Raw genomic sequence first — 23,319 nt, 5'->3', positions numbered from 1 at the left:
AGAAAGCATGAGACTCACCTTTCAGGACTCTGCTTGGTGCATGGTTTGGCTTCTTCTCTTTTTGGGGGGAGGTTGTCTGCTGAAGACTAAACCCAGAGCATCCTGTATGCTAGGCAAGTGCTTCCCCATGGAGCTGTGCCCCCAGCCCTCCTTGGCCTTCCTTGGTGATCAGAGAAAGTGTCTGTGGGACTCCATTTTTATTGACTTACTGGGAAACTTTGTGTCCTCTGATTCTTCCTCTTCTGCAGATCCAATTGAAGGAGAAAGTGCTGTGGATGGCCACCCCGCTCGTCATCTTCTTAGTCTGCTGTCAGGTCAATCTGGTCTCCTGTGCTGGTGTTGGGGCAGGGGGGAGAGGGGAAACACACATGCCACTCCTTTGGTTTCTGCTTATTTCCAGATCCTCTATTTGGTATTATGGCCTCAGATTCTGCGGACCCTTTCTACTGGATGTGAGGGATTCTGGCCTCCAATGGAGGGAGGCTCAGTCTCACTCTGCCTCTTGTCTGCTGGACCAGCAACATTTAGTTGAATGACAGCCTTTCTGTGGAGTTCAGAGAATGGGCAGCTCCATGCCCTGGAAAGTCTTCATGTGCCATGTCGAATAGCCTGATCAACGGTGCATTCAGCCTGGGCAACACCATCTTCCTTGGAGTTGGGTTTGAATGCAATACAAAACCTGGAAGAGCAAGATAAATCTCTGCTTGAGAATTTCTGAAAACTTGCAAAAACTAAAGTGTTTGAATTCCCTGAAATGAGATGGCGAGTCCACCTAGTACATTCTCTGGAACTTTCCATTGGTTTCTTAGATGCATCTTTTTTCATATCTTCAGGTGAAATATATGGATCAAAACCATGAGTGACAGTGGAGGGTTGACTCTAACCAGTCACCTGTGGGTCTGGAAACAATTTTCTTGTGTATGTTGATGGTGCATTTGATGGACACAGTTTAAAAATGGGGTTCCAATGAGGTTCCAGTCACTCAGAATCAGAGCTCATGTGAACATGATGGAAAGGGAAGGCTGATTCCCAACTAGATACAATTGTGCCAGCCCCATCTGCTGACTCAGAAAATGATTGGAATGTTCTCCAGTTTTATGAACTGATGAAGGACAGGCCTTTCTAACCTCTGTCCAGCCAGAATGGATCTGTCCATGGGGATGGGAATGCAGCAGGCTCTTGAGCGGTACGTGACTTTCCAAACAGAATGACATGGGGTCTGGTGGGATCGACAGAGGGACTCAGTTGTGTTCTAATATTTGGTTTTGGGGAGTTATTCGATAATTGCTGCCAGCAACCTGAAGCCCATCCAATGTGGAGAAGGGGTTGCATGCAATTCTGTAGGTTCATTTTATTAAATGATGTCTTGCTTTCCTTAGCTCACAGGGGCTTTGTGGGGGCCCCTTTCCTTAGGCACACTCATGGAGCAGGGTATCTCTGCAATTGTCACAGCCAAGATGATTGAAGTGGGTGACACCCCAAAAGACCAAGCCCTCTTCAATGGAGCTCAGAAGTGTAAGAAAGATCATGGGTACAGTTCTGGTGTCTAGTTGAGAATTTGAATTGGCTCTAAAATTGGGGGCATTAAACAGCCCAGTTTGGCCTGTGTGCTTGGCCTGCCAACCCTGTAGATGCTCCATGGCCTGTTAGTGAGAGAGCACTTCTGGGAAGTGCTGGGTATGAGGGAGGGCCAGGCAAGGCAGGGGAGGGCAGGAATGTCCCAGAGGAAGGGCTTGAAGGATAAGGGCATGGAGGTCACCCTTTCATCAGCCATGATTTCGGTACCTTGCAAAGGAGGTGACATCTATTTCAGAGCTGTCATAAGAATGAAATCAAAGCCAGGTGCTGTGGGGTATGCCTGTAATTGCAGTAGCTATGGAGGCAGAGGCAGGAGGATCTCCAGTTGGAGGCCAGCCTCAGCAACTTAGTGAGGCCCTAAGCAACTCAGTGAGATCCTGTCTCTAAATAAAATTTTAAAATATATGAGGATGTGGCTCAGGGGTGAAGCACCTCTGCTCAGTCCTCAGTACTTAAAAAAATAAGGATTAAATTGAATAATCACTCTCACAGTGCCTAGCACATAGTAGTTATTTAGCAAATGCTATTTTTCTTCTGGCATTTAAAAGGATTTAATGAGCAGAAAGGTGATCCTCTCAGTCCAGCTCTGCTGTTGACTCATTTTTTTATGTGGAAGAAATTTAGATAATAGTTCTACAGTCTCAGTTTCTATGTGTTGTTAAACTAGGTTAAGAGTATTGGCTGAATCAAATTATAGGCAGCCCCAATAATGGGGACCAGCCTCAGAGTCAGCCAAGCCTAGCCTCTGTTAACTGGAATATATTGTTTAGAAAACAATATTTATAATTTTCTATTCTGCCAACTTCCATACAGCATGCCTTAGAGATCTTAACTTAGAAGGTTAAATAATTGAGTGAGAAATCCATCTAACTTAAATTTGTGAGTTTCAGACAGGAATGAAGATTGTAGAATATATTTATGTATTAATGCATTAATCATTAATGAATTAAGTAATGCATTATTAAATATTAAGCAGTGCATTTATTATTCAAATCCTTAAATTAATTCATTATTCTTCTAAAGCACTAATAAGTGGTTTTCTGTTTTTTAATTTTTATTTTGGACATTTTAAAATATACTTGGCTTAGTGAAGTGGTGCACACCTCTAATCCCAGCAGCTTGGGAGGCTGAGGCAGGAGGATTGTGACTTCAAAGCCAGCCTCAGCAAAAGTGAAGCCCTAAGCAGCCCAGTGAGACACTGTCTCTAACTAAAACACAAAATAGAGCTGGAGATGGGGGCTCAGTGGTTGAGTTCCCCTGAGTTCAATCCCAGGTACCAAAAGCAAAACAAACAAACAAAAAAATTTTTCATTATTTTTCTAAAGCCCAAATCGGGTGTTTTTTCTCTTTCTCTCTTTGTTTTTAATATTAATTTTTTGCAGACCTGGAAATGGAACTCAGTGCCTCTACCACTGAGCTACAGCCCCAGAAGTTTTCTCCTTACCCTTGAAAATTTTTTAAAATGTTTTTCTATCTTAAGAATTCAAGATCATTTTTTAAAAAAAGAATTTAGGATGACTGGGCTGAGGTTTAGTAGAGCACTTGCCTACCATCCGCAAGGCCCTGGGTCCAATCCCTAAAGCCACAACAAAGACCAAAGGTGCCTCTGAGTTCTCGTGCACTTTGACATTTGACAGTTGGACACGCCTCACCAAGGTCCCTGGGGGCAGTGTCAGTATTTGTCATCTGTGTTCCTGCCACAATCTGCTCAGGGTTTTCTTGGGATATTAGTGTTTGGCATGATCATCACCATCAGCCAGTCCATCATGGATGTGATGACAGGCATGGAGAGGGACCCCTCAGAGATGGGCATTGGGATCTGCCTGCTGATCACCACTCAGGTGAACCCCCTCGTACCCCTCTTCCTGAATGACCCCACCGTCCCTCTTCCTCCTCAGCAGTACTCAGCCAGGGCTGGGCCATGCCAGGCTCAGGGCTGGGCTCAGGGCTAAACACTGGCCTGAGCAGGGTGAGGCCCCGGTTGCAGGCTGGGCACCACCCAAAAATAAATCAATCAAATAAAGACACTGCACCCATCTACAACAAGAAATATTGAAATCAATAAAGGCATGCTGTCCACCTGCAAACCCCAAAATAAATAAGAAATAAAAACAAAAAATGTAGGGGCTGGGGCTGGGGCTCAGTTGTAGAGGCTCATCTGGCGTGCACGAGGCCTTGGGCTCCATCCTCAGCACCCCATAAAAATAAAATAAAGATGTTGTTTCCACCTCCAACTAAAAAATAGATTTAAAAAAAAAATAGAGAATTGAAAGACCCTGGCTTTGGCTTCTGAATTCCTGTGAGGCAGTTTGAGAAGGATCTCTTATTTGGCCTTCATAGCAGAGAGCCCAGTCATTGAAGATGGAAGGAACCAGGGCCCTGGGGCCAGTAATGCAGAGTCCACTTTTATTAATTAATTTAATTTAATTCTGCAGTTCTTTGTGGCGGGCTTGATCATCCTCCTTTTGGATGAGCTTCTTTAGAAAGGGCAAAGCCTGGGCTCTGGCTTCTCCCTCTCCATCTCAAGCAACATCTGTGAAACCATCCTAGGGAAGGCCTTCAACCCCACCACCATCAACACCTACCAAGGTAAGGGCCCTGCCTCCCATGGGGCACCTTTGCAGGAAGTTTTCATGCATGCAGAGTATTTCTCTGGGGGAAAATGTCTGTTTCAGAAACATTTCTTCTGAATTTTCAGTGTGCAAAGTTTTAAAAATATAGCTGAGTGCAGAGGCTCAATCCTGTCATTCCAGCAGCTCGGGAGGCTGAGGCAGGAGGATCACAAGTTGGAGGCCAGCCTCAGCAACTTAGTGAGGCCCTAAGCAACTCAGTGAGACCCTGTCTCTAAATAAAATAAAAGGGCTGGGGACAAGGCTAAGAGGTTAAGTGGTCCTGGGTTAAATCCCTAATACAAAATAATAATAATAATAACAACAACAAAAACAACACTTACATTCAAAATGATATCTAAACTTTCACATCTTATAAGGATATTTTAAGGACAGTTAACATGCCACAGAAATCCTGCCTCATATTTCTTAGCAGGAACCTGCCCTGCAAGGATAAAGAAGTGTTGATTTTAGCCAATTTTCTTCTGGTGGACATTTCAGTCCTTTCTAAGTCACAGTTAGCATCGAAGTGAATATCCTTGGGCAATCATCTGCATATATTTTAGCAGTTGTTCTTAGTGAATAAGATTCCAAAAATGAAATAGCTACACCAAACCACTTGTTCAGGCAAGGAGCAGTTAGTTCGATGATTATAAGTTCAAGGACAGCCTTGGCAAATAAGTGAGACCCTGTCTTAAAAAGGGCTGGGGTAGAATGACTGTTGCTGGGTTCGATCCACAGTATTGCCAATTTGGGGCAGAAGGCACTGGGGATTGAACTCAGGGACAGTAAACCCCTGAGCCCCATCCCCAACCCTCTTTTGTATTTTATTCAGAAATGGGATCTCACTGAGTTGCTTAGAGCCACAATTTGGCTGAGGTTACACTCCAATTTGCAATCCTCCTGCCTTAGCCTCCGGAGCCACTGGGATTACAGGCAGGCACCATGACACCTGGCTTACAAATCTTAATAAAATAAAAATTGCAAAACATGTAAGACTTCTTAGGAGAGGGAAATTGACTTTGTTTTCTTTTCTTTTTCTTTTGGTCTCTGAACCCTGAATCTGTTATTTGCTGGGAAGTCTCTCATGGAAAATATTTGTGTGCATTTTCGTGTTTTCTTGGAATTGATTGTGGAGCTGGTTCTCGGCCTCCAGTGCCATGTCATCAAATTGACAAAACTGCAGATGGGTCCCTGTAGGGTGTCTGAAGGATCCCATGGGAAAGACTGGACCTCAGGAAGGAGGGTCGGGGACACTTACAGAAGAATAGGCAAAGTGACACCCGACACTTCCTAGAATTTTAGAAAATCTAAGGTGAATTGAGGATCTGGGGGTGCAAAGCAACTAGGCCCCAGCCATGGATGTGGGGGGCAAAAGCTGGGTAGGAGTCAGGGTGTCTGCCAAGACCTCCTGGCTTTGGGAGGGCCTGCCTTCAAAAGGAATGGGAGCAGTGGTGGCCACAGGGAGCTAGTCAGCGAAGGCTTGGGCCGTGGCAGTCAGCAAGAGGATCACTTTGCTCTGGATCAGGATGGTGAGTGAGGGGACAATTTTGAAGGAATGATTTCCTGTCACTGGGAGACAGGATGATAAAATGGCTGGGGAAGTGGTACAGCCATCTAACCTGAGCCAGCCAGTGTGACATCAGAGCGAGGGCCTTAGAACTTAGCAAGAGATGAAGGCCACAGAGAACTGAGATGTGGAGGTGGCTGTGCTTGGCCACCTCTTGGACCTGGCTAGGGCAGAGGGGCTACCTTTTACAGTCTGTAAACAAGTCAAGATGGCGCCTGGCAGAATAACCCGTGGGGTGACGAGAAACTTGTGTACATTGATACAACAGGAGTGGGAGCCATTTATTGTAGGACAGGAGGGATATATATACATTACACACAGCTTATCTTAATTTACATAAACTAGATACAGCAGTCAACCAATAAGGAATCGCCACACTTAAAGGCTCGCTGGCGTTACTTCACAAACCACTCCCTCTGCAAAATGCCAGGCGCCATCCTGACTTGTTTACAGACTCTAAGAGCTACCTGGGAGGATTTAAGTGGTGCTGTAAGGAGCCAAAATGGTGGAGCCACTGGGACACCCCCAGGACGGGCAAGAATAGGGTGGAGCAGGCACAGGTAGATTGCAGCTGGAAGGGCCACCTGTTACCAGGAGTGCCACCATGGCTCAGCTTGCGACCTGGCAAGTGGGGTGTGGAAGGGCCTCTAAGGTGGAGAGTGCAGTTGATCCTTCTTCCCTGAGGTGGGGGACAGTCCAGGCTGGGAGGGAAGGGAGATGGATAGTACAGATGTCACACAGCTCTCGTCCCCGGGCAACACTAGCACAAGAAACAACCCAGTTCCCAGAGATCAGCGGGTAGTGACTTGCAAGAAATGACCATGTTAAACATTCAGAAAGCTCCTAAGGCCCTCATCCTGCCATTGCTGTCACTCACCTTTTATTCCAGACACTTGTCAGGCAGGTGCTGTTAAGCACCAGGCACTTCTGTGGGTGCTAAGAATACAAAGGGATATAATGCAAGACGTGTGAGTGTCAGTGTCATCCCAGGGCCCCGGGTCAGAGTAGAGCAGAGAAGGAAGATGGGGCGACTGGGGAAGAGTGTTACGGGTCCCTCTAGAGAACCTGGCAGGTGCAAAGGCCCTGGGGCAGAGATGAGCTGGTGTGTTTGAGGGTCGGCGTGTGGCTCAGCGGAGCAAGTGAGGGAAGTTCTGAGAGGTCATTGGTGGCAAGAGGAGCCAGGACAAGTCCCTGCTTTCTCCCCCTGGGATTGCTGAACTTCCTACTCTACAAAATGCTCAAGCTTTCATGTCTCCAGATTCTCGACCACAGGGACATCAGCTGTTGTCCCACTCAACCAGAGGTGGCAGAGAGAGGGGCTGTCAGAAGACCACCATGGGGATGCCAGGGGACCAGGGAAAGCTAGGACAGCATTTCTATCACAGACATCCTGTCCATGTGGTCTACATGACAGATGGCCCATCTCAGTGGCCGTCCAGAAGGTGACAGGAGTCCTGCTGTCCCAATTCTGGTGTGACAGGAAAATGCTGTCCCAGGGAGAGTCTGGGACTTCTGAGTCCCCAGCCATTAGCCACTCTGCCCACAGATGCCACATTTAAGGAAGCACTGACCTGGCAGCAGGAGCCATGGTGACAGTGTTTCCCACTGAGCTTTTGTCCTAAAGTCAGTCTCACACCATTTCTGAAGTGCTCACACCTTGGCGCCCTGTGCTGCAGTGTCCCTGGCCAGTCTGTTGCCTGTTCCTCAGGCCAGGCCGCTTTCTGCCTGTTGCTGAGGCTGAGGCAAGAGGATCTCAACTTGGAGGCCAGCCTCAGCAACAGCAAGGCCTCAGCAACTCAGAGAGATGCTGTCTGTAAATGAAATACAAATAGGCTGAGGGTGGGGTTCAGTGGCCGATGGCCCCTGGGTTCCATCCCTGGTGCCAAAAAAATCCAGACTGTGACCCTGTGACTGTGGGTGTCGTGAGTCTCCTGGCTGATTCTGTTCTCCTGCCTCTGCTTTGGCCAGGAGGAGGCCCAAGACCCAACTGAGTCCAGCCCCTTGTTCTTCCCTTCACGTTTGTGTCCTCCTCTGCCAACAGGCATGGAATTGGAGGGCACCATCGTTGCACTGTTCCTTCTCTGTGCCACACACACAGACAAAGTCCGAGCCCTTAGAGAGGCTTTCTCCCACCAGAATCTCCCTGACCTCATGAACCTCATCTCCTCCATCTTTGTCTTTGCTGTGGTCATCCATTTCCAGCTGTGTCCAGCGTGAGCACAGGAAGTTTGCATCTCTTTTTCTTTATTTTTTGGTACCAGGGACTGAACCCAGGGGCCCTTGAGTCCTGAGCCCTGTTTCAGCCCTATTTAGAGCCAGGGTCTCACTGAGCTGCTTAGGGCCTTTCTAAGTTGCCAAGGCTGGCCTCCAACTTGCCATCCTCCTGCCTCAGCCCCCTGAGCTGTGGGGTGACAGGCGTGTGTCATTTTTCCCAGCTGCAATCACAGTCTTTCATATGCTCTGAGTTCATCTCACAGCTCAGGTTCCATAGACACAGCGTCCTAGAACTTCTGTTCCTTCTTCCCAGGACAAGTCTTCTGGAGGCCCCGTCCGCACCTACCCAGTTGGTGGCTTGTGTTACTCCCTGTCTCTGCCGGAGTCCTTTGGCTCCATGTTGGAGGACCCTGTCCATGTGGTAGTATACCTTGTGTTTCATGCTCCTGCACCTTCTTCTCTGAGACCTGGGTCGAGGTCTCAGGCTCCTCTTCCAAGGATGTAAGTATGAACAGACATTCTTAAAGTGTCACTCAGCTTGTTGCTTTGTCACAGTGGTGGTTTGTGACATGCAGGTGAGCCACCCACCTTGGTGAGACAGTTCAGAGGATTAAGGACAGATGGATGGAGCTCAGCCATCAGCAGCAGGTCTGAGAACCTGAAGCTAGAGTGGAAAATCACACCTTGTCTGGTCTTCTCCTTAGGACACCTTGTTGGTCCAGGGACACTTAACCGCTGAGCCACCTCCCATCCCTTTTTAGGTTTCATCTGGAGACAGGGTCTCCTAAGTGGCTGAGGGCCTTCCTAAGTGGCTGAGGCTGGCCTCAAACTTGCAATCTTCCTGCCTCAGCCTCCCAAGCCACTGGAATGAGAGAGGTGAACCCCCAGCCCTTAGGGCATTTTTAAAGTCCGTGTAAAGATGTAGAGCTGCAGGAAGAGCCATTTAAGTGTTCAGAAGCTTGAGACCTTTCCCTCCAAACCCACCTCTGAGCCCATCCTCTGCTCTGGGCATTATGCAGGTGGCCAAGCAGCTGAAGGAGCAGCAGATGGTGATGTGGGGCTACTGGGAGATGTCCATGGTGCATGAGCTCAACCGGCAAGTGCAGTACCTGCCCCCAGTCGGCAGGTGCGGCTCCCGGGCCTCGAGCACCGGTGGGCCTTGGGGTCTCCAGTGTCCATGGGTCTCATTCTCGGATCACAGGGTAGCCAAGGTCCCTGTATCATTGGATATTCTTTAACCTGCTAAGTATTGGATGCTGGGGACATCGAAAAAGATGCCTGCCACCCTCAGCAGGGAGCCAGGAGCATGCAGCCTGGTGACCTAGCATGGGGCTCTGTAGGGACAGTGCTGGCAGCAGGGGACCCTCACCTCTGCTCATACAGGTGGGATGCTGCCCTAGGTATCTAGTAGCAGGTGCCCAGGCTCTGAGCACAGAGTGGAGCTCCAGATGGACCTGAGCTGAAGCGCCAGGCTCTGTGGGGCACACCTGGAGGCCAAGGCAGGAGGATGCAAGGTGGAGGCCAAACTCAGCAACTTAGTGAGGCCCTAAGCAAATCAGTGAGACTCTGTCTCTAAATAAAATATGAAAAAGGGGCTGGGGATGGGGCTGTGGGTGGAGCACCCCTGGGTTCAATCCCCAAGACCAAAAAAAGACAGATGGTGGCTGGGGCTGAGAGGCCAGCAGAGCTGCAGAGAGCTCGTGGCGTTTGAAGCAGGGAGGTCAGTTCCAACAGACAAGGCCATGGCAGAGAGGAGGCCAGAGACCACCTGGGCCACAGCCAGATGGCACATGTGGCCGTCACCTTGGTGTGGAGAGGAGGGAGGGTGGGAGAGGCCCCAGGGTGCAGGTGTCCGTTGCAGCTGCACCTTGTCCTGGATCGAGGGCTGCCCCCGGCCTCCCTGGTGCCCTCTGCCATTTTCGTAGCTCTTCCTCTGCCACTCGGCAGCAGCCACAGTGAGAAGGGCTGTGTCTACAAAGTCAGGTGGCAGCCCAGGTTGTCCTGTGAGTTCTCACTTGGTGACCTTTCCTGAAAGAAGCAACAACAGGAAAAGTCACAGTTGCAAATTCTAGGTTGCTTTCGAGTCCTTGGTAGGGACAGTGGCCATTTTGATCGACATCTTCAGCATTTGAGTCTCGTCCCCAGCCCTCAGCCCGCAGCCCCTTTACTGAGGACCAAACCCAGGGTCACTTGACTCCTAAGCCACGTCCCCAGCCCTTTTTATATTTTGTTTAGAGACAGGGTCTCACAGAGCTGCTTAGGGCCTTGCAAAGTAGCTGAGGCTGGCCTCCACCTTGTGATCCTCCTGCCTCAGCCTCCCAAGTTACTGGGGTGACCGGTGTGGACCATTGCATCTGGCAGCCTTTCAGTTTGGACTAGTAACAGTCCCCTAGCAGGGACTAGGTCCCATAGCATTAGTGGGGCGCACAGGAGTGTTAGCAGATGATGCTTCAGGGAAGTGGTAGGGCCTCCTGAGGTTCTGGTCTCAGTCATGGGCAAGGCTGGTGGCCAGCCTGGGAGCTCTGTGGTAGCTCAGAGCTGACTGCCTGCCCTCCTGCAGGTACACCCCCATGGCTGCAGCCTCTGGGGGCCTGTGCCTTGGAGCCTCTTGGTCCTGACTGCCTTCCTGGCCGCCATCGGCTTGGGGACGGGGATCATGTTGGTGGTCACCAATATCTCCCAGTCCTTCGAGATCTTCATTAAGGAGCTGAGCAAGGTGGGCAGCATGGGCACCCTGCTCTTCTGAGAGCCACGCATACCTGAGGACCGGGGAGGATGCCGGGCAGTGCCTTGGAAGGCAGTGGTGGCCGGGGGCAGTGGTGCTGTGGCGTGTGGGGACGTCGTCATCTGGCTGACGTCTGCCCATCCTCTCCACCTTTTTTTTTAATTAATTGTTCAAAACATTATAAAGCTCTTGACAGATCATATTTCTTACATTTGATTCAAGCGGATTATGCCCTCCCATTCTTACCCCGTATACAGATCGCAGCATCACATCGGTTTCACATCCACTTTTTTACATATTGCCATACTAGTGTAGGTTGTATTCTGCTGCACTTCCTATCCTCTACTATCCCCCTCCCCTCCCCTCCCCTCCCCTCCCATCTTCTCTCTCTACCCCATCTACTGTCATTCATTTCTCTCTCTTGTTTTTTTTTTTTTTCCCCTTGGGGCAGCCACCCTTGGCGGGGCTCCTCTCCTCCTTCTGGCTTTGGCAGCTGCAGTGACAGGGACTGGGAGCGCTGTCCCCATTTTCTGTCTGACTTTGGTTTGGGCTTCCCTTCCCCCCCTCAGTGACATGTGCAGCCACCACCATGGCATCCCTGGTCCCCACAAAGGTGTCATTTTGACTCTGGTTGGAAGCACAAAATCTCTGTGTGTGGCCTTAGGGTGGTCAGGTGTCAGGTCGCACCTCCTCTGGGGACATGGACAGCATCACCAGCATGTCCCCATCATCTCCAGCAGTGGCACTCTGTGGGTACAGACTGTTCCCATGGAGGGCGATGGGTCTCCTGGGAGCAGGATGACGCAGTTCCCTGCCCAGCCGTGGGCGGCTGCTCTCCCACCAAGTGTCCAGACAGGCGTCATGCTGGGGCAGAGCCAGGACTGCCATCCCTGCCACCTCGTGGCCACCTTGTGGCCAGGCAGCTTTGTCCTCATCGGGGAGAGGCCTGGGGTTGCCACCTCCACCCTTGCCTGGCCAAGCTTGGTGCCCTCAGGGGACCACCCCTCCATGTCCACTTGTTCAGACTCCAGTCAGCCGTGGTGTATCCTCACTATGCAGCTGCCCCCGCGCCCCTGGGAAGGGACATCTTCTGTCTCTCCCTGTGTTTCTATAATGTTCTGACTGCACTTAGAGACCACATGCAAGTAAGGGGACAGCGAGATGCCACCAGCTCTCTCTGCCTCCACCACATTCAGCCTCTACCGCACACAGAGGCCAGGAGGGGAGGTTCAGGCTCAGGGTCAGGGGCTCAGGGTCCCTGGGAAGATGCTCTGGTGTCTGAGACAGAAAGACAATGATGTCTGTGGTGACAGTTGACGTAGATCATGAAGCTGGGGACCTTCCTGGAATTCTCAGAGGACCCTCTCAGACTCAGCTGCAGGCTCCCTTGGAGGGTGCCCCAATTCTGCACGGGCCCTCTCATGGCTCAGTAGAGGTGGAACACTTTCCCCAAAGACCTGGGACAAGAACCAGAGGGGCCCTGACCCCGCCAAGGGCCCAGCACCTTCTCCCATGTGGCCTTGTCTAGACACAGTCCCCAGCAGGACAGCCCTACCACCAGCCGCCTCCCAATGCATGGGGGCCTTCACCGTACCTCTCCTGCTCCTGTTAGAGGGCAGGGCCTCCCAGGCCACCTCTGGGGATTCCATGGCCTCTGGCAGGCAGGCCCAGTCCCTGGCTCCCGGACTGTGGCTGGAGAGCGCTAGACTTCAGAGGAGCTTGTGGTCCTGCCGGCCCCATGTGGCCTGGGTTTATAGCCTGTGGGTAGTGATCACAGTGGGTGGGTGGGCAGGAGCTGACCCAGCTTCCAGGGTACTGTCACTGTGGACGCCAAAATGGCATAACTGAAATACGGTGGATAAATGATAAATAAAGGCAGCTTTTTACAAACTGCTGGTTCATGGTCTCGTTTTCACTCAGGCTCATCCCCAGAGATGTGCTGGCCTGCAGCCTGGCCTTCCTTCTGCAGGGAGCATCCCCTTGTGCACACGCCTGTGTCCCAGTGACTGGGGGTGGGGGGGCTGAGGCAGGAGGATCATGAGTTGGAGGCCAGCCTCAACAATTTAGTGAGGCCCTCAGCAACTCGTGAGACCCTGTGTCTAAATATAAAAATGGCTGGGGTGGGCCTCCATGGTCCAGCAGACCTGGGGTTCAGTTCCTGATACAGGGAAAAACCAAAACCCCAAGTCAGGAACCTCCTGCCCTGGGGACCTGGAGCTGTGCCTGGGGCCACTGCAAATCTGCCTCAGAGCAGAGCTGTTGGAGCCCAAGATCAGGTAGCATGTGTGTGGGGTGGTGGGGGAGTGGACTGGGACTCAGGCCTTGCCTTCAAACCACCCCCTAGTGTCTGCCTCCAACTTCAGGTGTCCACGTGGCTCTTCCCCTCTGGGGCACTCTGCTCACCACTTCCTCCATGAGGTCCCTGCTCAACCATGGAGCCCCCAAGGAAGAAGCTGGTCCCCATTTTACAGGTGAATAAAGTAAGGCCCAGGGCAGTAGGAAGCCAGGAGGCAGCTGGGAGGCCAAGCTCCAGGCTCTGCGTACCCCAGGCCCCTGCTTGCAGGGACCTGGTTAAGGTCAGAAATGAGGGGTCCTGGTGGCATCAGCTGCCACCCCTGGCTCCTAACCCCTGGGTTTCCTTCCCACTTCTCCCTCCCTCACTGACCCCCACCTGAACTCTGGCCTGGCCTAGTCCTCAGGAGCATAATACCCATGAGACTCCAGTCCCAGCCTCCGGGTGGGTGGCCCAGGGAAGCCCAAAGCTTCCTGATGAGGGCTGGTGCCTGAGCATGTAGAACCATCCAAGGGCCATCAATCACCAGCCTGAGCTTCAGCACCCAGCACACCCACCAATGTGTCTCCTTAGAGGCTCCCAGGGGTGTCCTAACTATGCCACACCCACCTCACTCCTTGCCCCAAAACTTCTGGGGCCACATCACCCATCTGTCCATTCTAGAAGCATTAAAGCCTGGATGAGAAGCAAATAGACTGGAATCAGGAAAGGTTTAGCAGTTTCCATGAGGCCAGAACATATGCATGCCTGTAGGCCATGACTTGCTGCCTGCTTCCCGTCTTGGGGCCGCACAAGTAGCTGGGATGGCTCCTGGCGATTAGCCAGGAGGCGGTGCTAAGGGTGGTGATGGAACAGACCACCTCCAGGAAGGTCCAGGAATCATTTGCCCTCATGGACATTGCATGCCTTGTCTTACAGACCATGGGATGGGTGGATATGTGAACTCCCTCCACCCCTCTGACCTTTATCCTGATTGGCTCCTGTGCAGTATATTAGTTGTGTGTACTTCCTCAATAAATGAGATCCTGCTATTACTGGTCTCCCTGGCGTGTCTGATTGTCCTCCAGTGAGGGAGGGCTGAGTGTGGGCAGCCAGTCAACCTTTGCCTCTGTTGGCTTGTCCTAGTTGGGGCATGCTTTCCCCATTTCTCCTGAAGGTCAGGAGAAAATGGGGGGCTAAAAACCCTGACACATGCCCTCTATGCTCAATTCTGAAAAGAATCATGCCTACAAGGACTTGGACAAGAGCCTTCATAACCCCAGCCCTGTGGTGCACGCCTTTAATCCCAGTAACTTGGGAGGCTGAGGAAGGAGGATCGCAAGTTCAAGGCCATCCTCAGCAACTTAGCAAAACCCTGTCTCAAAAACATAGGGCTGGGATATGGCTCTGTGATAGGCCACCCCTGGCTAAATCTCCAGTCCCTACAAATTAAAAAGAATACGCTGAACATTGGATGACAGCATGTATCCTGAAGTCTTCAGGGACCAAGGTATTGTGTGTGCAGTTCCAAAACACAGGACACTGGAAGTGGCATGGACAGCACAGAGGTTGATGGGATGACAGGGAGTGCCTTATGGCGGGTCTCCTGCTCAATGGCGATTCTTCAGCCTTGCACTTGATAAGTCTCAAAGTCAATGTCAGACAGACACCTTGGTCTTGTTTGGGGGTCTCCAGAGAGGAAGCCTGGGGAGCTTGTGGTCAGGGACCAGAGGCCGAGGGTGAGCACTGTGGGGCAACATCCACTGAGAACCCTTTCTGTGCCTTCCTGGATTGTGGTCACAGGGACTGAACCCAGGGGTGCCTGCTTGCCGACCTTCCCAGCCCTTTAGAGACAGGGCCTCGCTGAGTTGCTGAGGCTGGCCTCCACCTGGCCAGCCTCCTACCTCAGCCTCCTGAGGCACTGGGATGACAGACACACTCCATCGCAACAGGCTCCTTTTGACATTCCAAGCTGTCCCCCTCCCCTATGCCAGCGAACACCTATTGTGGGCATCGCCTTCCCAGAGGGCTCCCCCACTGGCGCCTCCCTAAGCTTTGCTCCTCTCCTGATGGGGAGCAGGCGGCAAAGAGGCTGGGCGAGCGTGGCCACCCCCAGGGGCGAGGAGTGGGCTGCGCAGGAGTGGATGGGGGAAGTGGCCACGACCCAGGGGCGGGGAGAGGGCGGTGCAGGAACAGGGACGTGGCTACGCTCCGGGGGCGGGGCATGGGCGGGGCAAGGCGGGCGGGGGAGCATGGCTACGCCTCTGGGGAGGGGCATGGGCAGAACCAAAACCGCGCTGTGCAAGTACCTCCACGACCAACACTGCAGGTCCCGGTTGCCAGCCACGCTTTGAGGCGACGGAGGAGCCCCCGGGAACCGTGAGGAGGTGACAGCACATCTCTGCTGCGGTTCTCAGTGAGGCCCAGAGGATCCGGCCAGGGTCCACACCTCGTCCCAGCTCGCAGCTGGGCTCCTGTAGGGAGGGCGTGGCTGTGCCCCCCCCCCGTTGGGACGCCCCCGACCTCCGTGGCCCCCGGCCGGTCGCGCTGGTCTCCGGGCCACCACGGAGCCGCCCGTTTGCAGGGTCGCTGCCCAGGGGACAGGTCACCTCAGGTGTCTCACCAGTCGGCTGGAGGAATGCTTAGGAGTTGGGTGGGGTCCGCGGGACCCTGGCAGCTTGTTGCCACCGCCACCGCGTCCTGAGCGCGACAAGTTCCCGCTTAGGATGAAGAGTGCGGGTGGCTGCGGCCAGAGCTGCCCCTAGTTTCTGAGCACGGTGCTGTTGGGTGTGGGATTTGTCCCTGGGATTGGGACCTAACTGAACCCAGGGGCGCTGGCCACTGCTCCACGTCCCAGCCCTTTTGAATTTTAAGACAGGGTCTTGAGAAGTTCAGATTCTGGCCTCAAATTTGCTATCCTCCGGCTTCAGCTTCCAGCCTTGGATGACAGGCGCCCGGCTTCGATCTGGGGTTCTCCAATGGTTGGGACAGTCGGAAAGGGGTCCGCAAGGGACAATGATGGTGGCCCTAGAGGCTGAGTCTGTTGCAGGCAGGGGTGGGGTCGGGAAGCCTGCCTGGTTGTCACTGTGCTCCTGCCCCCACCCCTGCTTAAGTCCCTCTGGTCCTTGGGTGAACCTGGTGTGGGAGCCGATCCCTAGGACTCCCCCTGCATGTCCCCAGGCCCACATCCGCCCTGCATCCCCGGTGTTCAGCATGGCGACCAGCGACATCCCTTCCCATGGCCACTGGTGTCCCCATTAATCACAGGAGACTGACGGCGCAGACCTGCAGGTGGGCGGAGTGATGGTGATGGCAACAGCAGGTGACAGAGGGGACAATCTGTGGGAGCCCATTGGCCCATCTTATTGTGCCGCCTATTGATCACTGCCTACCACAGTGATGAGGGCAACAGAGGCCTCCTGCACCTGGCATACCGCCCACCCTCCGTCCTCCAGGTGAGAGGTGGCAGTTTGGTGAATTGCCCTGGGGAGGGGACAAGGCATGGTGCTGACCCATGGGTGAGCAGGAGAGGGGTGGCCTCTGCCCTCCGTCCCTGGCTCTGCTTCCTCAAGGCCTGGGACCAAGGGAGGCCAATGTGCCCTCCCCTCAGTGCAGCCCTGGGGCAGCAGCCCAGGGTGTTTCTCCCAGTGGGGACACTGGGTGGAGCCGGTGACTTCACCTGGTCTCTTCGTCTGGTCTCTGAGGCCCTCTGCAGGCCTTGGATTCTTATCCCCCAAATAGAGATTTTTCTTTTAAGCCCAGTGTCTGGGAGGGGAGGGTGGAATCGGCCACAGGGGTCTCCTTGTTGACAGACTGCCAAGTCCTCTTCCTGGAGGGACCCAGTTTGGGGGCTCCTCTCAATCCAGGCTGCTTGGGTGGCTGATCACACATCACCTCCCAGGTCCATGGCATATGGTCACACACCTCCAGCAATAGGAGATGGAGGCCCGTCTTACAGATGGGGAAACTGAGGCTCAAGAACAGAAAGGAGCCTGGCTGGGTGTCAAATACTTGTCATCCCAGCATTTGGGGAGGCTGAGGGGGGAGGATTGAAAGTTGGAGGCCAGCCTCAGCAACTTAGAGAGGTCCTGAGCAACTCAGTGAGACCCCAGCTCTAAATAAAATATATAAATGATTGGGGATGGGGGTCAGTGTGTAAGAGACCCTGGGTTCAGTCCGTGGTGCCATAAAAAAGCCCTTCCTGTCCTGGGTTCTCACTCCCACAGGGGCCCCTGGGAGCCAGCAGGAAGCTGGGATTGATGGGCCACCCAATCCTGCACTGGGAGGCACCCCAGAGCCTGGGCCCACCTGTGACCAATTCAAACACTTAAGGAGAGGAGTCCACCCCCCCTTCACCTAAACATCACAACCATTTTTCAGGCTCCATCTGAAATAGTGCAAAAAATGGGGGTGCTGTCATGGTGGCAAGATGGCATGTCAGCGTGATAAGATGTGACAAATACCCTGCTCACGCCCGGGCTCTGTCCAGCTCTTAATGGAGGGAGACACTTCCCCCTGTGGGTGAGGGTTCGCTCAGAAAAACTGCCTCTGGGAGATGAATGTGACCATCAGGCCCGGCGGCCGGGGAGTTGGTGGAGATCCAGGCCACCCAACCTACCCTCCCAGGGCCATCTCCGCCCAGAGCCACCTGGCCAGCTCCCCAACACCTGAGGAGCAGGAAGGAGAAGACTACACACCCCTCTGGTCACCAGGGCACCTCTGTCCCAAGCCACAGCTGGGGCCTGCTGTCACTGCGGCCTCTGGTCTTTTCCTGGGAAAGACTGGGGTCTGGGTCAGAGGAGGGGCCAGGAGGAAACCTGCCCTTAGAGGTCAGATGTGAAGACGCACAGCAACCTCCAAATACCCAGGACTCAATTGAGGCCAGTTCCAGCACCAAGGCGGGGGGTGTGGCCCAGGGTGCTCTGGGCTCTCATGGCCAGTTGGCTTCCATTTTTTTTTTGGGGGGGGGGTATCAGGGATGGAGCCCAGGGTCACTCAACCTTGAGCCCCATCCCCAGCCCTATTTTATATTATATTTAGAGACAAGGTCTCGCTGAGTTGTTTAAGGCCTGGCTAAATTGTTGAGGCTGGCCTCCAATTGCGATCCTCTGTCGCGACCCCTTGCCCGCAAGGAAGATGCAACTCAGGAATCTTCTTTCAGCAGTTTATTCAGGCCTTTGATATTTCTTCTTCTCTCCCCCGGATGCCTCTCCCAGCCTTAATAAAGCATCTCAAGCCCCAATGCGAAGCTGCCACGTGGAGCTTTCTCATAGGGTGGTGAAAAACCACGCGCCAACTCTCCCAAATAAGGAGTTGTTTGTCACAGACCACAGCGGAGCCAGCGCCATCTTGTAATGGCGACCATAGTCTGCAGAAATGGCAGAAGCGGCTCACCACAGTTCCCCCTTTCTGTTTTCTTAAAACAATACAGGTGAGAGTAGAGGTCCTATCCCACTGTGCAGAAGTGGCTGCATAGTATGGCTCAGTCCTAAGGAGGGCCCTTCCCCAGATCTGAAGCCATATCAGCCAACGCCTTTTTTCGTGGGGCGGGGCGTGGACGGGAGGGGAGGGGAGAGGTGGGGAGGGGGGAGGGTGGAGGATGGGAAAGGCAGCTGAGCACAACAGACACTAGTATGGCAATATGTAAATCAATGGATGTGTAACTGATGTGATTCTGCAATCTGTGTATGGGGTGAAGGTGGGAGTTCATAACCCACTTGAATCAAAGTGTGGAATATGATATGTCAAGAAATTTGTAATGTTTTGAACAACCCACAATAAAAAATTAAAAATAAAAAAAAATAATAACAACCTGTCGCCAGGGGGCAAATTTGTGACATTCAGTCAAGGGGAGAAATAAAGATTGTCCACGTGCTTCTGCTCCTTTCATTTCTTTATTCACTGAAATTACTCAATACAATTTTACTCTATAGGTTCATAATTAAGAAAACTACAATCCTTAATGATAATAACTGCAATAGAGCTAATCAATTAACAGCAAGCAATTCTAGTTTAATTAATTCACAGAAAACAATTTTAGGGTTAATTCTGAGCATTGCAAAACACATTTAATCATGACAGGCTAGTGACAGACATCTCCTCTGAATGCTAGGTTCAAAAGTCTCAAGCCTTAGGCTTTATGTCCTGCAGATGCACACTCAGTCAGACAGCAGTGATGGGGTCCCGAACCAAAACAGGCTTTTTCTGGTGTTGAGTGGATGAGCAGTTGAGGAGAGGGTCATAGGGAGAAGTTGCAGCTCTCACAAAGGTCCAGAAAAGGTGATAGAGTTTGAGAGCAATGAGGATCACACAGAGAATCAGGAGAATGATGGCAAGTGATGGGATGTCAGTGGAGGTCCTCATCAGGCTCTTCCAGCTCGAGTACATACTTGTTTAGGCTGGCTGAATTCCTGTTTATTAGCTCTATTTTTATACTAAATTTTGGGTTTTTTTGACCACCCCTTGTAATTCTTATCAGGTGCTACCAGATTTCTCCATGACATCATTTACACTGGGGTCAGAAAAATCTGGTCCGATGGTCTCCATGCTGACGTTCTTATATTTCACTCTTATCAGGAGAGGAAAGCCTGCCAGAGGCTTTACTCAGTATATCAGGGGGATGGGAACTAATTTGTCTGAGGCCATATTAGAGGGCTCTGTATGTGTGTGTGGTGATAAATGACCTCTAATATTGATCTCTGGTTTCAAAATGGAATTTTTGAAGTGGAGTACTTCTTTTCTATGCTTATGAGGCCTCCAAAACAAACAAACAAAAAAATTAGATAAGCCCTTCTCATAGGGAAGATGTTTCTAACCTAGCAAGTAACTACCCTCTAACCCCACAGGGTCTGATAATAATATTATAGGATATGAAAGACCCTCCTATATGCTTGTTCTTCTCAACATTGTTTGCAAATGTTGACAAAAGTCAGTTCATTGCACAGAATGAGTAAAGTGGGTCTCTGCTCTGCAGTCCAGAACAGGTGGTAAAAGAGCCCCCAAAGTGAGTGTAGGACAGGGCTTCACATGACAAAGCTGACAAAACCCTAAGAACAAAAGAAAACATAAATTCAGAAAGAAGCATACCCACATAATCTCATTTGACAGAAGCAATACATGAGGCACACTGAATTTACCCCCATACTCATGCACTTAATACTTATTTGTTTCTATAGAAATGCATATGTATATGAATATATTTTTTATACATTTCCAAGATTCTACCCTGAAATTTTGTGTGATATCACTTTCCTGAAATGTATTTTTGTAATTTCATGTCAGTACATCTAAGTATTCCATATAATATGTTTGAAAAGATGAGATAATTGTAAGGCCCTTCTTATTTGACTATTTATAAATTATAATTAAAGATCAACCTCCGTAGCTCCAGAGAACTTAAGTCTCATTCACCTTTCTCATTCATAATGCTTTATTTTTTAAGTAGTGCTGTGCCATTTCCCTGACTCAGGCAAAGGCAAGGCCCTTCTGAGGTGGATGGCACAAGGTGTCCATCCTCTGAAGGAGTGCAGTATGTTTCTGGGAATGGGCTGGTTTGTTTTTTTTTACTCCTGTTGGTAAGGATAGTTGCAACTTCTCATGTGATCATTAAGTATGAAGGAAAAAACATGACTTTCCCAATTAATGCAACTACTTCTAAAGAATAAATCCATTCACTCTAAATGCAATTATTCAGCTGTGGAATGTAAATAATTAATGTTTAATGAGAAACCCTCTGTAGGAAAAACAGTCAAGGAAGTTTTTGATAAATTAAATTAAAATCTAGAGAAGAAAATTAATATTAAGTAGACAGATTAGTGCTTAGCACTGGGCAACTTGATCTTGTTCCTGTGCACAACGTTTTGGTGCTCTAACTCTTGTTTGATTGAAAACTCTTTTCAAGTTAACCACTTGCCATAACTGCAGTTCCAGTTCTAGTCAGTAAGTCAAGAAAGAATAGTCAAGGTATAGGCCAATAGTCTGGGACATTTCTAACTATTATTAAACGCTAACTAATTAGAAGCAGATCAAAGCAAAATGTGAACTGAAAGTAAAAATCCTTGCTTATGCATAAGCCAAGATACATTCTTCTTATCTAATTGTACCTACGTAATATTTTGTTTCTTTGAATAATGATTCCTATTTTGTAACCAGAAAATACTGTGAGCCTGCCAAAATGAAAATTATATATGATTAACTTCACAAGTAAAGATTGGGATTCAGCACCTTCAGTCTTGTGTCTGTGTTGTTTCTCTGCTGCCTTTCTCCTCACCATCCGTTAATCTCCTGAGACCCCCTGCCAGAACTGGATTCCAACAAAGTAGGTAGCAGAAATTTTATTTTAAAGAATAGTAAATGATTTAAAGCCATTCAGGGTACTTTAGAGGATCCCAAAAACCTAGGATTGTGGTTCTTAAACAACCTTACCACTGAAAGATCTGGATTACACTCCAGGTTGGACACTGATACTATGCTTCCATGAGAAATGGTTTCTTGGCTTTGAATATTGTCCTTTCCCTTCACCCTATAGTCTTGGAAACGTGTGGATTGCATGAATTTTATAGAATCATTATTTTCAACACACTAAGCATGGACCCATTTGATAATAGGAGACATCCATATTCTGAAAAAAAAAAATAAGACCCTTCACCAAGCCCTAAAGAAGTGATAGAATAATCTGTGGGAAAAAATAGTCATTCATTAGATTTCTTTTATAAGTTAGTAATGCATTATTGTATTAGAAAAACTGATATAAAAGCAATTTTAATTTTTAAAGTTGTTGTTGATTACTACAAAGAGTATAAAAAGCTTGGTACTTGGGCTGCAGTTTTGTCTCAGTGGTAGAGTATTTAGCTAGCATGTGCAAGGCACTGAGTTTGATTCTCAGCACCACATATAAAAAATACAGGTCCATCAACAACTAGTAAAATATTTTTTAAAAAAGCTATGTACAGTTCTGCATGCCTGTAATCCTTGTGGCTTGGAATGCTGAGGAAGAAGGATTTTGATTTCAAAGACAGTGTCAGCACAAGTAATGTGCTAAGTAAGTCAGTGATACCCTGTCTCTAAATAATATACAAAATAGTGCTCAGGGTGTGGCTCAGTTATCAGGTGCCCCTAAGTCCAACCCCAGGCACCATAATTAAAAGGGGTGTTTATACTGTCAATATAACAATACATGCCTCTAATATCATCCAATTTTGAGGATAAAGCATAAGAATTGAAATTTTAAGGCCAGTTCAGGAAACTTACTAAAATCCTGTCTCAACATTAAATTAAAAAATGTCTGGGGATAAAATTTAGTGAAATGGCACCCTTGATTTCAATCTCAATCACAAAAAAGGTGTTATTTCTTCTCAAAACATGACACAAAATATGTTAAAATTCCATAAACTGGGCAACATTAAAATAAAAAATTTATTCATAAAGTATACCACTTTAAGATACAAAAAGAGAGACAGTAGGAGAACTAGAACTCACATATAACCAAGCATTTTTAATAAAAAATAAAATAAAAGACATACCAAGAGAAAAGCAGGTAAGAGAATTAAATAACTATTTTATATAAGAGAAATGTTCAAAAATTAAAAAGAAATTTAAGAAATTAGAGAAATAGAAAATAATATCAGATACAAAAATTACATAGTATTGATGAGGACATGAAACAAATTCTCATGAACTAAAAATGGAGATGTAAACAATTGTTATTCATTTATGCAAATGTTTTACCTTTTTAATATATATGATGCTCCTCAATAAGTATCATAGTGAGCCATGTTAGAATATAGTTACTTGTTAGCATAAGGTTACTGCTATATTATTACATACTTGAATAAATAGGAGGTATATTCCAGAAAAAAGAAATACTGAAGTCTCAGAAAAATTGGATTTTAGAGCCAACAAAATATCACAGAAATATTATATAAAATTGATATTTTTGTAACACATCACATGTATAGAGGCTTTCAAGGAAATTATGTAAAACTTATTACAAAATAGAAATTTTCAGAAACACATAAAATACTTAATTAGAAATACCATGTGTGTAAATAAACCTCATAATTGCAAAATCAACGACATTTCCTCAATTTAAAGTATAATTTTTCCATAAAAATTTTAGCATGATGTTGTTTTAATATAGAAGAGACAAAACCATTTTTTTAAAAAAAATTTATACAGGAAGTAAAATATGTAAAATCCTCCCACACCTATAATTTAGAAGTACAAATATAGGCAGATATTGTGGCTCAGCGGTGCACCGCTCGCCTAGCACAGGCGGGTCCCTGGGTTCCATCCCCAACACCACATAGAAATAAATAAATAAAGATATTGTATCCAACTATGGCTAAAAATA

General features: G+C 49.2%; 1 pseudogene; it reads left to right on the top strand.

The window, feature by feature from the left end:
- Positions 1-254: 254 nt before the first annotated feature.
- Positions 255-10,717, top strand: LOC124104052 (protein transport protein Sec61 subunit alpha-like 1; annotated as a pseudogene).
- Positions 10,718-23,319: the final 12,602 nt, after the last annotated feature.

The sequence above is a fragment of the Marmota monax genome, unplaced genomic scaffold (assembly GCF_021218885.2).
Source record: "Marmota monax isolate L192 unplaced genomic scaffold, Marmota_monax_Labrador192_F-V1.1 WCK01_AAM20220418_F8-fsc00565, whole genome shotgun sequence".
Taxonomy (NCBI): domain Eukaryota; kingdom Metazoa; phylum Chordata; class Mammalia; order Rodentia; family Sciuridae; genus Marmota; species Marmota monax.
This window is presented reverse-complemented; position numbering and strand designations above follow the sequence as displayed.